Source organism: Phyllobates terribilis, unplaced genomic scaffold (assembly GCF_046119375.1).
Source record: "Phyllobates terribilis strain yellow unplaced genomic scaffold, ASM4611937v1 Scaffold_2__4_contigs__length_985480577, whole genome shotgun sequence".
NCBI classification, from domain to species: Eukaryota; Metazoa; Chordata; class Amphibia; order Anura; family Dendrobatidae; genus Phyllobates; species Phyllobates terribilis.
The window spans coordinates 923,803,056-923,818,398 of NW_027362762.1; positions in this window are offsets into that span (position 1 = coordinate 923,803,056).

The window sequence follows — 15,343 nt, forward strand, 5'->3', positions numbered from 1 at the left end:
GTCGCTCATTGGTCCGGCAGCGGCCAATCAGCGCCGGGGGATTTCTAAAAAAAGATGGCGGCCGTTAGCGGCTCATCTGCGGAACGGAGCTGAGCGGCGATGCAGCCGGGAGATGACCGGCGCGAGGCGCTCATCTCCCGGCCAGCAACAGCAGAAGGAACCCGACCGCCGGACCCATCTGCGGGACGGAGATGCAGCCGGGAGATGAGGGGAGCGAGGCGCTCATCTCCCGGCCGGTAGCAGCGGAAGGACCGCCGGCGCCGCTGACCTCCATGCGGAAGGGAGGACCGGGGAACGGCGCTGCGGGTCGGGATACTTCTGCTGCGAGCGCCCGCTATGTCCCGAGTTCTCGCAGCGTAAGTAGCCGCACAGGCAGCACCGCTCCCCGGTCCTCACCAAGACGATTCGATGATTGGTCGCGGTCTTCGGACCTGACCAATCACTGATCTTAGCGCAAAACTTAAACACTATTGTGCTGATTGGTCGCCGACGCTGCCCGCGACCAATCACCGATTTGGGCGCCAAATTTAAATATCGGCCGCGACCAATCACCACAGCGGTGTTTAAATGTGGAGCCAAGATCGGTGATTGGTCGCGGCCGATATTTAAATTTGGCGCCCAAATCGGTGATTGGTCGCGGTCAGCGTCCGCGACCAATCAGCACAATAGTGTTTAACTTTGGCGCCAAGATCAGTCATTGGTCGCGGGCCAAGACAGCGACCAATCTCCGATTTGTGCGGCAATTTTAAATAGCGTCCGCGACCAATTGGATGTCAGCGGCGCTGCCTGTGCGGATACTTCCGCTGCAAGACCCAGGGACATGAGCGGGCGCTCGCAGCAGAAGTATCCCGACCCGCAGCGCCGCTCCCCGGTCCTCCCTTCACACCCTAGCCACTGATGTCCCCACAGTATCTGCATGGTGTTACAAAGGTCCGGACATTTGTGTTAAAAAACGCTGATTGATCGCTGGCGCTGCTGGCGACCAATCACCGATTTCGGCGTCAAATTTAAATATCGGCCGTGACCAATCACCGATCTTGGCTCCACATTTAAACACCGCTGTGCTGCTTGGTCGCGGACGCTATTTAAATGTGCCGCCCAAATCGGTGATTGGTTGCGCACAGCGTCGGTTTTTAACTTTAGCGCCAAGATCACTGATTGGTCGCGTGCGGAGAGCGCGACCAATCAGCCAATCGTATTGGTGAGCGGGGAGCGGAATCGTATTAGTGAGGACCGGGGAGCGCCGCTGCCTGTGCGGATACTTCCACTCCGAGAAGCCGGGAGATGAGCGACTGCTCGCAGCAGAAGTATCCGGACTCACAGCGCCGCTCCCCGGTCCTCCCTTCACATCCTAGCCGCTGATGTCCCCACAGTATCCGCATGGTGTTACAAAGGTCCGGACATTTGTGTTAAAAATCGCTGATTGGTCGCTGGTGCTGCCCGCGACCAATCACCGATTTGAGCGCCAAATTCAAATATCGACCGCGACCAATCAGCACAGCGGTGTTTAAATGTGGAGCCAAGATCGGTGATTGGTCGCGGCCGATATTTAAATTTGGCGCCCAAATCGGTGATTGGTCGCGGGCAGTGGCAGCGACCAATCAGCGATTTTTCACACAAATGTCCGGACCTTTGTAACACTATCCAGATACTGTGGAGACATCAGCAGCTAGGGTGTGAAGGGAGGACCGGGGAGCGGCGCTGCGGGTCGGGATACTTCTGCTGTGAGCAGTCGCTCATCTCCCTGCTTCTTGGAGTGGAAGTATCCGCACAGGCAGCGGCGCTCCCCGTTCCTCACTAATACGATTCCGCTCCCCGCTCCTCACCAATACGATTCGCTGATTGGTCGCGCTCTCCGCACGAGACCAATCAGTGATCTTGGCGCTAAAGTTAAACACCGCTCTGCTGATTGGTCGCGGGCGCTGCCCGCGACCAATCACCGATTTGGGTGCCACATTTAAATAGCGGCCGCGACCAATCACAGATCTTAGCGCCACATTTAAACACTGCTGTGCTGATTGGTCACGGACGCTGACCGTGACCCATCACCGATTTGGGCGCCACATTTAAATAGCGGCCGCGACCAATCACCGATCTTGCCGCGACATTTAAACACTGCTGTGCTAATTGGTCGCGGACGCCAGCCGCGACCAATCAGTGAGCTTGGCGCCAAATTTAAACAACGCTCTGCTCATTGGTCGCGGACACCAGACGCGTCCAATCAGCGAGATTGGCGCCAAATTTAAACAAAGCTCTGCTGTTTGATCGCGGTCGCTGGCCGAGATCAATCAGCAGTATTGGTGCAAAATTTAAACCCCACTCTGCTGACTGGTCGAGGTCGCCGGCCGCGACCAATCAGCAGTATTGGCGTCAAATTAAAACCTCACTCTGCTGATTGGTCGCGGCCGTCAGCCGCGAACAATCAGCGAGATTGGTGCCAAATTTAAACAACGCTCTGCTGATTTGTCGCCGGCCGTGACTAATCAGCGATTTAAGTGCCAAATTTAAACACGCTCTCCATTCCTCACTAACACGGTTCGCTGATTGGTCGCGGCCTCCGCCCGTGACCAATCAGCGATTTTGGCCCCAAATTTAAACACCGCTCTGCTGATTGGTCGCGGCCGCCATCCACGACCAATCAGCCAGATTGGCGCCAAATTTAAACAACGCTCTGCTGATTGGTCGAGGCCGGCGACCGCGACCAATCAGCAGAGCGATGCAGAGCGGGGTTTAAATTTGGCACCAAAGTCGCTGATTAGTCGCGGCTGACGGCCGCGACCAATCAGCAGAGCGTTGATTAAATTTTGCGCCAAAATCGCTGATTGGTCACGGCCGATATTTAAATTTGGTGCCCAAATCGGTGATTGGTCGCGGGCAGCGCCAGCGACCAATCAGCGATTTTTAACACAAATGTCCGGACCTTTGTAACACCATGCGGATACTGTGGGGAGATCAGCGGCTAGGGTGTGAAGGGAGGACCGGGGAGCGGCGCTGCGGGTCGGGATACTTCTGCTCCGAGCGCCCGCTCATGTCCCGGGTTCTCACAGTGGAAGTACCCGCACAGGCAGCGGCGCTCCCCACTAATACAATTCCGCTCCCCGCTCCTCACCAATACGATTCGCTGATTGGTCGCGTGCGGAGAGCGCGACCAATCAGTAATCTTGGCGCTAAAGTTAAACACCGCTCTGCTGATTGGTCGCGGCCGCTGCCCGCGACCAATCACCGATTTGGGCGCCACATTTAAATAGCGGCCGCGACCAATCACCGATCTTGCCGCCACATTTAAACATTGCTGTGCTAATTGGTCGCGGACGCCAGCAGCAAACCAATCAGCGACCTTGGCGCCAAATTTAAACAACGCTCTGCTGAGTTGTCGCGGATGCCGGACGCGTCCAATCAGCGAGATTGGCGCCAAATTTAAACAACGCTCTGCTGATTGGTCGCTGACTACAGCCGCGACCAATCAACGAGATTGGCGCCAAATTTAAGCAACACTCTGCTGATTGATCGCGGTCTCTGGCCGAGATCAATCAGCAGTATTGACGCAAAATTTAAACACCGCTCTGCTGATTGGTCGCGGTTGTCGGCCGTGACCAGTCAGCAGTATTGGCGCCAAATTTAAACCTCACTCTGCTGATTGGTCGCAACCACCGGCTGCGACCAATCTTCGTTTTTTGTGCCAAATTTAAACAACGCTCTGCTGATTGGTCGCGGTCGCTTGCCGCGACCAATTAGCAGTATTGGGGCCAAATTTAAACCCCGCTCTGCTGATTGGTCGCGGTCGCCGGCCGCGACCCATCGGCATTATTGGGGCCAAATTTAAACCCCGCTCTGCTGATTGGTCGCGGCCGCCAGCCGCGAACAATCAGCGATTTGGGCGCCAAATTTAAACAACGCTCTGCTGATTGGTCGCGGATGCCGAACGCGTCCAATCAGCAAGATTGGCGCCAAATTTAAACAACGCTCTGCTGATTGGTCGCGGACTCCAGCCGCGACCAATCAACGAGATGGGCGACAAATTTAATCAACGCTCTGCTGATTGATCGCGGTCGCTGGCCGAGATCAATCAGCAGTATTGGCGCAAAATTTAAACACCGCTCTGCTGATTGGTCACGGTTGTCGGCCGTGACCAGTCAGCAGTATTGGCGCCAAATTTAAACCTCACTCTGCTGATTGGTCGCAACCACCGGCTGGACCAATCTTCGTTTTTTGTGCCAAATTTAAACAACGCTCTGCTGATTGGTCTCGGTCGCTTGCCGCGACCAATTAGCAGTATTGGGGCCAAATTTAAACACCTCTTTGCTGATTGGTCGCGGTCGCGACTAATCAGCGATTTTGGCGCCAAATTTAAACCCCGCTCTGCATCGCTCTGCTGATTGGTCGCGGTCGCCGGCCGCGACCAATCAGCAGTATTGTCGCCAAATTTAAACACCTCTTTGCTGATTGGTCGCGGTCGCGACTAATCAGCAATTTTGGTGCCAAATTTAAACACACTCTCCAGTCCTCACTAACACGGTTCGCCGATTGGTCGCGACCGCCGCCCTCGACCAATCAGCGATTTTGGCCCAAAATTTAAACACCGCTTTGCTGTTTGGTTGCGGCCGCCAGCCGCGACCAATCAGCGAGATTGGTGCCAAATTTAAACACCGCTCTGCTGATTGGTCGCGGCCGCCATCCGCGACCAATCAGCGATTTTGGTGCCAAATTTAAACAACTCTCTGCATCGCTCTGCTCATTGGTCGCGGTCGGCGGTTGCGACCAATCAGCAGTATTGGCGCCAAATGTAAAAACCGCTCTGCTCATTGGTCGCGACTAATCAGCGATTTTGGTGCCAAATTTAAACACGCTCTCCAGTTCTCACTAACATGGTTCGCTGATTGGTCACGGCCGCCGCCCGCGACCAATCTCCGATATTGCCGCCAAATTTAAACACCGCTTTGCTGATTGGTCGCGGTTGCCAAACGCGACCAATCAGCGATTTTGGCGCCAAATTTAAACACCGCTCTGCTAATTGAGCCCGGTCGGCCGCATACATATTCTAGAATACCCGATGCGTTAGAATCGGGCCACCATCTAGTGTACATATAATTACCCCTTATATAAAGACCCCCTGTTTAATTAAGGTGTAATATATTTAGACAGGAAAAAAGGCTGCATCACAGCATGAAAATCTCATATCACCTGTGAGACATGGTGGTTGTAGTGTCAAAGTTTGGGTCGGTTCTGCTGCATCTGGGCCAGGTCGGCTTGCCATCATTAATGGAACAATGAATTCTGAATCTTATCAGTAAATTCTAAAAAAAAATGTCAGGATATCTGTCCGTGAGCTGAATCTCAAGAGAATATGCAGCAAGACAATGACCCAAAGCCACAAGTCATTCTACAAAAAGAAAAGTTAAAGAAAAAGAAAGTTACAGTTTTGAAATGACCATTTTACAGTCCTGACCTTAGCCCTATAAAAATGTTGGAGAAGGACCTGAAGCGAGCCCTTCATGGGAGAAAACCCACCAACATCACAGAGTTGAAATTGTTTTGTAGGGAGGAATGGGCCCAAATTCCTCCAAGCAGATGTGCAGGACTAATTAACAATTACTGGAAACGTATAGGTGCAGTTATGGCTGCACAAGGTGGGGGTCACGTCAGATACTGAGAACAAAAGTTCACATACTTTTACCACTCAGACTTGTGATATTGGATCATTTTCCTTTTTATTTAAAAAATAAGAAAAAAAAAAATTTTTGCCTCATATTTTTATTTTACTTTACTTTTAGGACCTGTAAAATTCTGATGTAGTTTTTGGTCAAATTTCTGCAAAAATATGTAACATTCTGAAAGGTTCACTAACTTTCCAGATAGATATTCTATACATGCCGAATTCTCCAAAACATAAATACCCCAAAAATATTGTCCGAAAACATTACTCTAATAAAGTGAAAACAACATGAACTTAGAATTATGCTTTGAACATTGACATTATATCACATATATCTCTTCACTGTACAAATATTGAATTCTGTCTGTTCATAAGACAAGGACATTTTTTCAGTTTAAAATAAAAATAAACTTTTATTTCTCTAAACTACCGTATTTAAAACATGTCACAGGTTCAACTTTGTCCTTCAGATCTGTCAATAATTGAGAAGAGACATTTTTAGCATCCACCCTCAAAGCTTCATACTATGGTGATATCTAATGTACTGTATTAAAACTTTATACATTTTATTCAAACATTTTGTGCACTGGAAGGAATAATCGAAGCCTGAAATATGGAAAGGGCCATTAATGCAGATGAAAATGTCAGCATACCGGAAATTAGGATGACCTTGTGACATTTTGAGCTTGGGTATTAAACTAAAATGGATCTTGAAAACGGAGCATGTAAACTTCTGTCGGATACTAGAGGATGTTATCTTAATGGCCTCCTTCTATTGGATATTTCCAATAGTGGAAACATAGCCCATGATTTAAGACCAACCCTTTGGGGTATATCTATAGGCGATGCAGATGTTACAGCCACACCAACCCTAACGCCTAAGAAGGTCTAGGAGCTTTAAGTAAACCCGTAAAGCCATAGGAAGCACAAATGTACCATTACTTTCTTGACACTATCCAAAGAATGCAAAAACAACCTTAGATCTATACTGAGGTTATAAAAGGAAACCTGGGCAGCATGAATCAGACCCCAGCTGCCTTTTTGAAAACATACTTTGAAATGTTGGCCAGGGACACTTTGTGTCTGATGACTAGTCCAAGGCAGACCCTGTTGGCTTCCTTCGACCTGACCCACTCTTACACACTGAACGGTCTGTCCCTATTATGTATGTTTTGGGAGAGACCTGTAAGTATAGAAGAGCGGGCCTTGGAAAAGCCACAGAGGATCTGTCTCAGCCTAGTCATCTGTTATTCATAGTCTCCAGCTGGCTCTTCATAGTATATTGTCTCTGAAATCCCATAACCTTTCAGAGTAAAATGTAGGTGGCTGTGTTCCCTTTAACAGCTAGCTAATATATGACAAACTGGTACATCGTATGTCTGGTGTCAATGTATGGAGCGGGCTCAGGAGCTGAGCCAGTACCATACATGGGAGATCCCTGTTGTAATATGCAATGGGCATATAGCTGTAACATCAGCAATCAGAGCTAACTTACATACACCAGCTCCCATCACCCCTCCCACCCCAAAGCGTAATCGTAAGGGGACAATGCAGGGACGAACATATCATTGGTGCAAACTGTGCAGTTGCACAGGGGCCTAAGAGTTAAAGGGGCCCATTTCCACTTTCAAAACAGATGGAATTATGCATTTTGATGAGCTATTGAACAGCAAAGGGCCCGTTTACTGTTCTTGCACAGGGGCCCTCTTCTGTCTGTTTACCAGTGGGAGGATAGGTTTTCCTTGAATCCAAGGATCTGCTGAAGTCTCCATGGCTGCCATTTTTGTCCTCCTGTGAAGTTCATTATGCAGCTGGGCTTGATAGGAGAATGTCATTTTGCTATCTGTAACACAACCCTTTAAATTGCCTCCGTGGGCAAGGTGTCTAGTAATTCTCACCTCAATAGGGCATAGTGCCTCCATCCGAATCTTGCTTGGAGCTGTAGTGGATTGTGGGAGGGTCTTCCTCTTCTGCCAGGAGTCAACTCGGGAAACCCCTGTTCATGCTCCGTACACACTCACAAGAGATGAGGTTAAAACACTTAACAGGTTTATTTACAGAGGAGGATAAATGGTGAAAATTGTAGGGGGAATAGCAAGTAGCAGCAAACAAATACTATTACACAATCTACAAATACAGATGCAATAAGGACTTTGCAGTAAACCTGAATGTTAGTGATGGTGCTTCCCCTTTAAATTACAACAGACTCATTGCTAACTAATATCTCTTAAACTACAAAAGGCTGCAGCAATGGAAACCTACACAGTCTAATGTTGGGGCGAAAGTGAAAAAATGTGGAAATCCAGTTGTTGAGAAAGATAAAAATTATACTTTTATTTGTGGAAAAACTTCATTAAAAATACTTTCCATCTGACACAGCAATTATGTATACAGTACAAACCAAAAGTTTGGCCACATGTTCTCATGTAGAGATTTTTCTGTATTTTCATAACTATGAAAATTGTATATTCACACTGAAGGCATCAAAACTATGAATTAACACATGTGGAATTATATACTTAACAAAAAAGTGTGAAACAACTTGAAATATGTCTTATATTCTAGGTTCTTCAAAGTAGCCACCTTTTGCTTTGATGACTGCTTTGCACACTCTTGCCATTCTCTTGATGAGCTTCAAGAGGTTGTCACCGGAAATGGTCTTCCAACAATCTTGAAGGAGTTCCCAGAGATGCTTAGCACTTGTTGGCCCTTTTACCTTCACTCTGCGGTCCAGCTCACCCCAAACCATCTCGATTTGGTTAAGGTCTGGAGACTGTGGAGGCCAGGTCATCTGGCGTAGCACCCCATCACTCTCCTTCTTGGTCAAATAGCCCTTACACAGCCTGGAGGTGTGTTTGGGGTCATTGTCCTGTTGAAAAATAAATGATGGTCCAACTAAACGCAAACCGGATGGAATAGCATGCCGCTGCAAGATGCTGTGGTAGCCATGCTGGTTCAGTATGCCTTCAATTTTGAATAAATCCCCAACAGTGTCACCAGCAAAGCACCCCCACACCATCACGCCTCCTCCTCCATGCTTCACGGTGGGAACCAGGCATGTAGAGTCCATCCGTTCACCTTTTATGCGTCGCACAAAGACACGGTGGTTGGAATCAAAGATCTCAAATTTGGACTCATCAGACCAAAGCACAGATTTCCACTGGTCTAATGTCCATTCCTTGTGTTCTTTAGCCCTAACAAGTCTCTTCTGCTTGTTGCCTGTCCTTAGCAGTGGTTTCCTAGCAGCTATTTTACCATGAAGGCCTGCTGCACAAAGTCTCCTCTTAACAGTTGTTGTAGAAATGTGTCAGCTGCTAAAACTCTGTGTGACATTGACCTGGTCTCTAATCTGAGCTGCTGTTAACCTGCAATTTCTGAGGCTGGTGACTCGGATAAACTTATCCTCAGAAGCAGAGGTGACTCTTGGTCTTCCTTTCCTGGGGCGGTCCTCATGTGAGCCAGTTTCTTTGTAGCGCTTGATGGTTTTTGCAACTGCACTTGGGGACACTTTCAAAGTTTGCCCAATTTTTCGGACTGACTGACCTTCATTTCTTAATGTAATGATGGCCAATCGTTTTTCTTTACTTAGCTGCTTTTTTCTTGCCATAATACAAATTCTAACAGTCTATTCAGTAGGACTATCAGCTGTGTATCCACCTGACTTCTGCACAACACAACTGATGTTCCCAACCCCATTTATAAGGCAAGAAATCCTACTTATTAAATCCCACTTATTAACTTACCTGACAAGGGCACACCTGTGAAGTGAAAACCATTTCCGGTGACTACCTCTTGAAGCTCATCAAGAGAATGCCAAGAGTGTGCAAAGCAGTTATCAAAGCAAAAGGTAGCTACTTTGAAGAACCTAGAATATAAGACATATTTTCAGTTATTTCACACTTTTTTGTTAAGTATATAATTCCACATGTGTTAATTCATAGTTGTGATGCCTTCAGTGAGAATGTACAATTTTCAAAGTCATGAAAATACAGAAAAAACTTTAAATGAGAAGGTGTGTCCAAACTTTTGGTCTGTACTGTATGTGGTGTCAGACCATGTGGCATTTTCTAGGAGACCAGGCGTCGTGCTTCGAACGCAAGGAGAGCGTTCTTTGTCAAAGCTGTTTGGGCCTGTTGCCGTGGATGTTGGTGAGCTTGCAGAAATCTTTGATGCACTTAATGCAATAAGAAAAAAATCCCCTCCACAGCTGGTCCTATTATAACTTCTCGTGCATTGAACCACATGTCCCAGAAATGCTTCCTTATTGATATCTTTAATATTCCTCCCGACAGTAGAACCACATGTCCCAGCAGTTGCTACTCACTTCTTCAGCTTGCTCAGCCAATCAGTCATGTTGTAACAGATCCGGGTGGTGGAACCTCTGTGCTTCGGTGCAAGGAGGGACCAGAGGGGCGTGACTATGTGCCTACTCGGCTTGACCAAGGTCACACGGCAGCTTAGTCGACTCCGTGAACCAGGGAGGAACCGGGCTGGTGGACCAGGTGCCACTCTGGCACCGACCTTGTGTGAGAACAGGTGACTCCCACGGGTCAGATGGCAGGAACTGACCGGTACAGCGGATGAGCATGGCTGGAAGACTGACGGGTGGACCGGGTAGATGAGCAGGCTGGTCCTGCAGATAGCCAGACAAGTGCTCCGGGTAGGCAAGCTGGCGGGCACGACAGGTAACAGGCAGGTGCTCCAGGTAGGTAGGCTGGTGGGCACGGCAGGTTACAGGCAGGTGCTTCAGGTAGATAGGCTGGCGGGCACGGCAGGTTACAGACAGGTGCTCCAGGTAAGCAGGCTGGCGGACACAACTGTAGACAGACTGGAGGACAGAACTGTTAGAAAGACTTGCGGGCTGGACTGACAGACAGACTGGCAGGCAGGACTGACAGGCAGCAGGACCGGGGGGCTGGAGCAAGTGTTTAGCACACGGAACAACAACCTTGCACAGGCACCTCCATATTGGAGGAGGTGCCTTATATAGGGGAAGTCCTCCGGCCATTGGCCGTGGACACTATAGGACGGCGCGCGTGGCCCCTTTAAGAGAGAGGGAGCACGCCCTAAGCACAGAACCCTGGAAGCTGCATGCGGTGCGTGCCACAGCAGCAGAGGAGCGGGAGGACGCCGGACCTGAACCGCCGGCAGGAGGCAAAGACGCCGATGCTACACCTGTCCTCTGCTGCAACTCCTCTTTTTCCACGTTGCCAAGGCAATGCCGCTGAGGAGGAATTAAAGAGGTTGTCCACTAATGCCCCAATTTATTTAATCGGTGGAGATAAGAGTTTTTGTAAATGCATTGGTGGTCTTTATTGCCTGTGAGCAGCGCTATTGCTGACCGCTCACAGGCATCACGTGACCCCCGGCTGCAGCCGGCTCTGGCATTCGCTGATGTCACATCAAGTTTGAGTGACCCAGTGATGCGCTTCCCCCTGATGGATGGGCTGAGGACATGGTTTCCCCGTGCGTCACTGCCCAGCATCCACCACGCTCTTTCCCTCTACTGCATTTATTGGGAAAGCATGCGGTGGATGCTGGAAGAGTGGAAACTCCGCTCACAGCCCATCAATTGGGGGGAGCCCATCACTGAGTCCCGGCTGCAGCCAGAATTTGAAGTGACATCAGCGGATGCCAGAGCCGGCTGCACGTGATGCCACCGTTTAAATACACTGGGGCATTTTATATAGCAGTGGACAACCTCTTTAATGTCTATTACTGAGAAACACTGTCTGTTCCTAGCTGCCTCAGTTTCTGTACACCAGGCTCCCCCTACATGGGTTACATATATTTTATCTATATACTGCAATACTGCTTAGGAAGCCCAGAAATCCCCGCCTATCAGCTTATTTAGCACTTTCCTCTCCTCCTCTACACGTCACAGGGCCCTGTGATGTGCACGCTTCTCATTGACATCCCGTGCATGCGCAAAGCTCCGCTAACATCAGGAGCGCTTTTTTTTCCCCGGACCCATTTTTACCTGGAGTGCTGTAGTGCGCAGGTGCCGGGGAGTCACAGTGATAACCTGATAGGTGGGGATTTCTGAGCTTCCTAAGCAGATAGGCGGGGATTTCTTGGCGTCCCCTGGGCGCCAAGCAGATGAAAAACGATTTTAGAAAACTACATTTCTCTGCAATCAGACCGCTAATATGGGACATACAGATATGTATAGATTAAAATTTCTATCACCTGTATGCCCATAGTAGAGGTCTGATATCTCCCAGGGGGTGACACATTTCCTTTAAAGTTATTCAAAAATAAAGTAAACAATAAAAAAGTTTTAAATATGAAAAAATTTATAAATATAATAAATATTAGAGTCACTCAGTAATAATAAAGAAATAATTAAAAGTAATTAAAAAAATCAATAGGTATTTGGTATCAGCATGTTTGTAAAGCTCCAATCTATCAAAATATAATATTAATTACCAAAAATTATAATTGTCGTAATGATAAAAAATGAAAAGATAAATATTGGGGTTTATTTGGCCACTGCATTTCCCTGATAAATTGCAATGAAAAGCAATCAAATAGGATTCAATCAAGAAAAGGTATTAATAAAAATGTCAGCTTGCCACACAAAAAAACAAGCTCTCATACAGGTCTATCAACAGAAAAATAACAAAGTTATGGTTCTCAAAAAATAGTGACAAAAAAATTAAATATTAAAATCTATACAACCTTAGTATTACTGTAATTGTACTGACCAGTAGAATCATATTTTCAGTTTATTTTTTGCCACACAATGACGACTATAAAAACAATTGTGGAATGGCATTTTTTTTATTTCACTGCACTTGGATTTTGTTCTCCATTTTACAGAACAATGTATGTTAAAGTATATAATGTCATTTAAAACTGCAATTTATTCAATAAAAAACAAACCGTCATGTGGCTTTGACGATAGATAAGAAAAAAGTTATGGCTTTTGGAAAAAGGGGAGGGAAAAACATAAATGTAAAAACAGAAAATTTACTTTATGCCTGTTTGTCACCCCATTTCTCAACCACGGAAGTTTAGAAGTGGACGCTGAGGCTCTGTCTCATTATTTGTGGCGTCATCCACATGAGACCTTCTGGAAGTGGTGTTTTTTTGATGGTATTAAAAGGATTAGGATGCGTCCTGAGATTTACCTACATTTGGGAGCCTCCTAAACCAGTGTCCAGAGAATAGGTGAATATGTTTAGCCTATAGGATTGGTCATCGCTGTGTGATTTGTAGAGGTCCGCCCCGAAGGACCCCTATTGATCAGCAGAGAAAAAAGGCTTAATGGCACTTACCCTTCACTTCAGAAACTTACACAACATTATCCAAGTCCGCGGAGCTGGGCCTTATCTGCAAGTTATTTTTTATACCTTGGAGAGAGCTGCAATACCAGATATAGTTACTTGGGTGAGGGTACTCAGTATGTTGTCACAGCCAACTCCTTATGATGAAAGTTGGGTAGGGCAAACCCCACTAATCACACATTGCTAAATCTCTAGTAACTTTTTTGTTGTATTTTGTGGTTATTATATGTTTGTGTATGATATTTTTTTATGTTGTTCTTTCACAAAATGAATGTATATAAAGCTTCCTATATGACTGTCACAAAAGGGTTAACTTCTAAAGTAGATCTCTACATGTCACTGTCTAAAAGCTTTTTTCTTTAGCATTTTCTAAGAAAATTGTGAGTGGTTTTGCTTTGGCTCTTAGTTCAGCTAATGTATTGGGGTTTTAGATCCATTGACTTTCTATATGAATTTATTTCCTGGAGATTTTCTATGATTTGTACATTGGTAACAGAACGTCATACACGGCTATTGTTCTAATGTTTCGAAAGTGTACCGTTGTTCTTCCATATTGTTCTCTGTAATGTCAATTATTATTAGAAAGGTATTGTTTGCTCAAAAGACACGTAGTTAATAGTCTAGATACATGAAAAAGATGAATAAGCAATAGATCCATGGATTTAGGAGATGCATTTACTGTAGGAGAAAATTCATCATAGTAAACAATTCATTGTAAACCTAATAGGGCTAATGGGGTGGTCCGGCACCTAAAATGTATTTTCTAACTATCTATTTTTACACCTTAACCACTTTTGTATTTTGCTTTATTATTACACAACATCCTACACTTATCCCCATCCCGCTAATCCCTAAATATGCTTTTTTTACGGAACTTCCTGTGATATTTTGTTTGAGAGCAGTCTCAGAGAGCATGTCACTGGAGGCTGAGGCTGCACTCACTCCCCGCAGCATCCTTCGTCCCTCCTGGAACAGGACGTCACAGGGGGCAGCTCTACAGTTACTTACTAATTATATGCATCACCGCTCCCTCTGAAGATGTCCTAGATCCTGGGTGATGGACACTGTGGGAGAAGTGAGTGCAGCGCCGGCACTCTGCCTTTATCTCTATAAGAAGCTGTAGCTTCTGTGAATTACGTCATCAGGGAGTGGTGAGAGAAGCAGTGAGTGACACCGGGACACCATATATCAGGACTAAGAACACTGTAGCATTCAAAATGCGTTGGATTTTTTTATGGGGGATATTCACTTCAACCTTTTGCAAAGTATGTATACTTTTTCACTTTGTTAATGGATTAAATAAAATGTGATGTTTTTTATATATACTGAAAGCTGGATCCTTTACCTTTCTTGGACATATGTAGACGGTATATTGACAGAAAGTTGCTAATCCGTGGTGGGGGCAGATTTGAACCAGAAGGCAGGAGATGCCTTGTCCTCCAGTGATAATGTCCTGCTGATAAAACTCTGATTTTATTGAAACAGCAAAACACAACCTAGTATTTGACACATCGTTGGTATCAGGGTCCCAGGCCCTACTTCAGGTTGCTCTCAGATAAAATAGCAAAATACGGCTGACAGGTTCCCTTAAAGTGAAGTGATAGCTGCAAAGCATTTGAGGGAAGCCAGCTTGACCATGCCTGAGGTCATGTCAGACTTCTCTGGATGATGCAATCTTCTGCAACTTCTGCAACTAAAATGGTAGCAACCCTCTTAAGAGATTTGTGCTAATCAAATCACAATTTTCTGCATTTTACTTTTCAGCTTTGTTGTGTATACTGGGACCATCAGCAGAGTCACCTCTATTGTATAGTTGGATGACTGGATGAAGTAGATCACTATTTAAATAAGGCTCAGAAGAAGAGAAAAGGTTGTGAAGCTTCCATGCTTGTGGTAAAGAGACCACCTTTAGTTTACTTAAAATTTTGAGATGTGGAAATAAAACTTTTACTTCTTGGTTTTGCTTCTTATACTTAAACAGTTTCCCAGGACTCCTATCTGGTGATCTCATTGATTTGTAGGGTCATACCTGCTGATAGACTCACTTCAAGTTAACATATACCAGGACTTAGAACACTGCAGGGTTCAAAACGCGTTGCTTTTTATGGTGAGTATTCACTTCAACCTTTTGCAAAGTACGTATACTTTTTTACTTTTTAAATGGAATAAATAAAATTTGATTTTTTTATATATACAGGAAGATGGATCCTTTACCTATTGCTGGACATATTTTCCCAAAATGCAATGCAGTGGTGAGCTTTCAGGGCTTCCCCACAGACTGGATTAATTTTGGAAAGGGTGAGCTGGATCATTTCATTTATTTGAATATACAGTGTACATAGAAAGCAGCCAATCAGTGGTGTGGGCGGGGTTATACAGGGCTCAGCATTCCGAGCTCTGC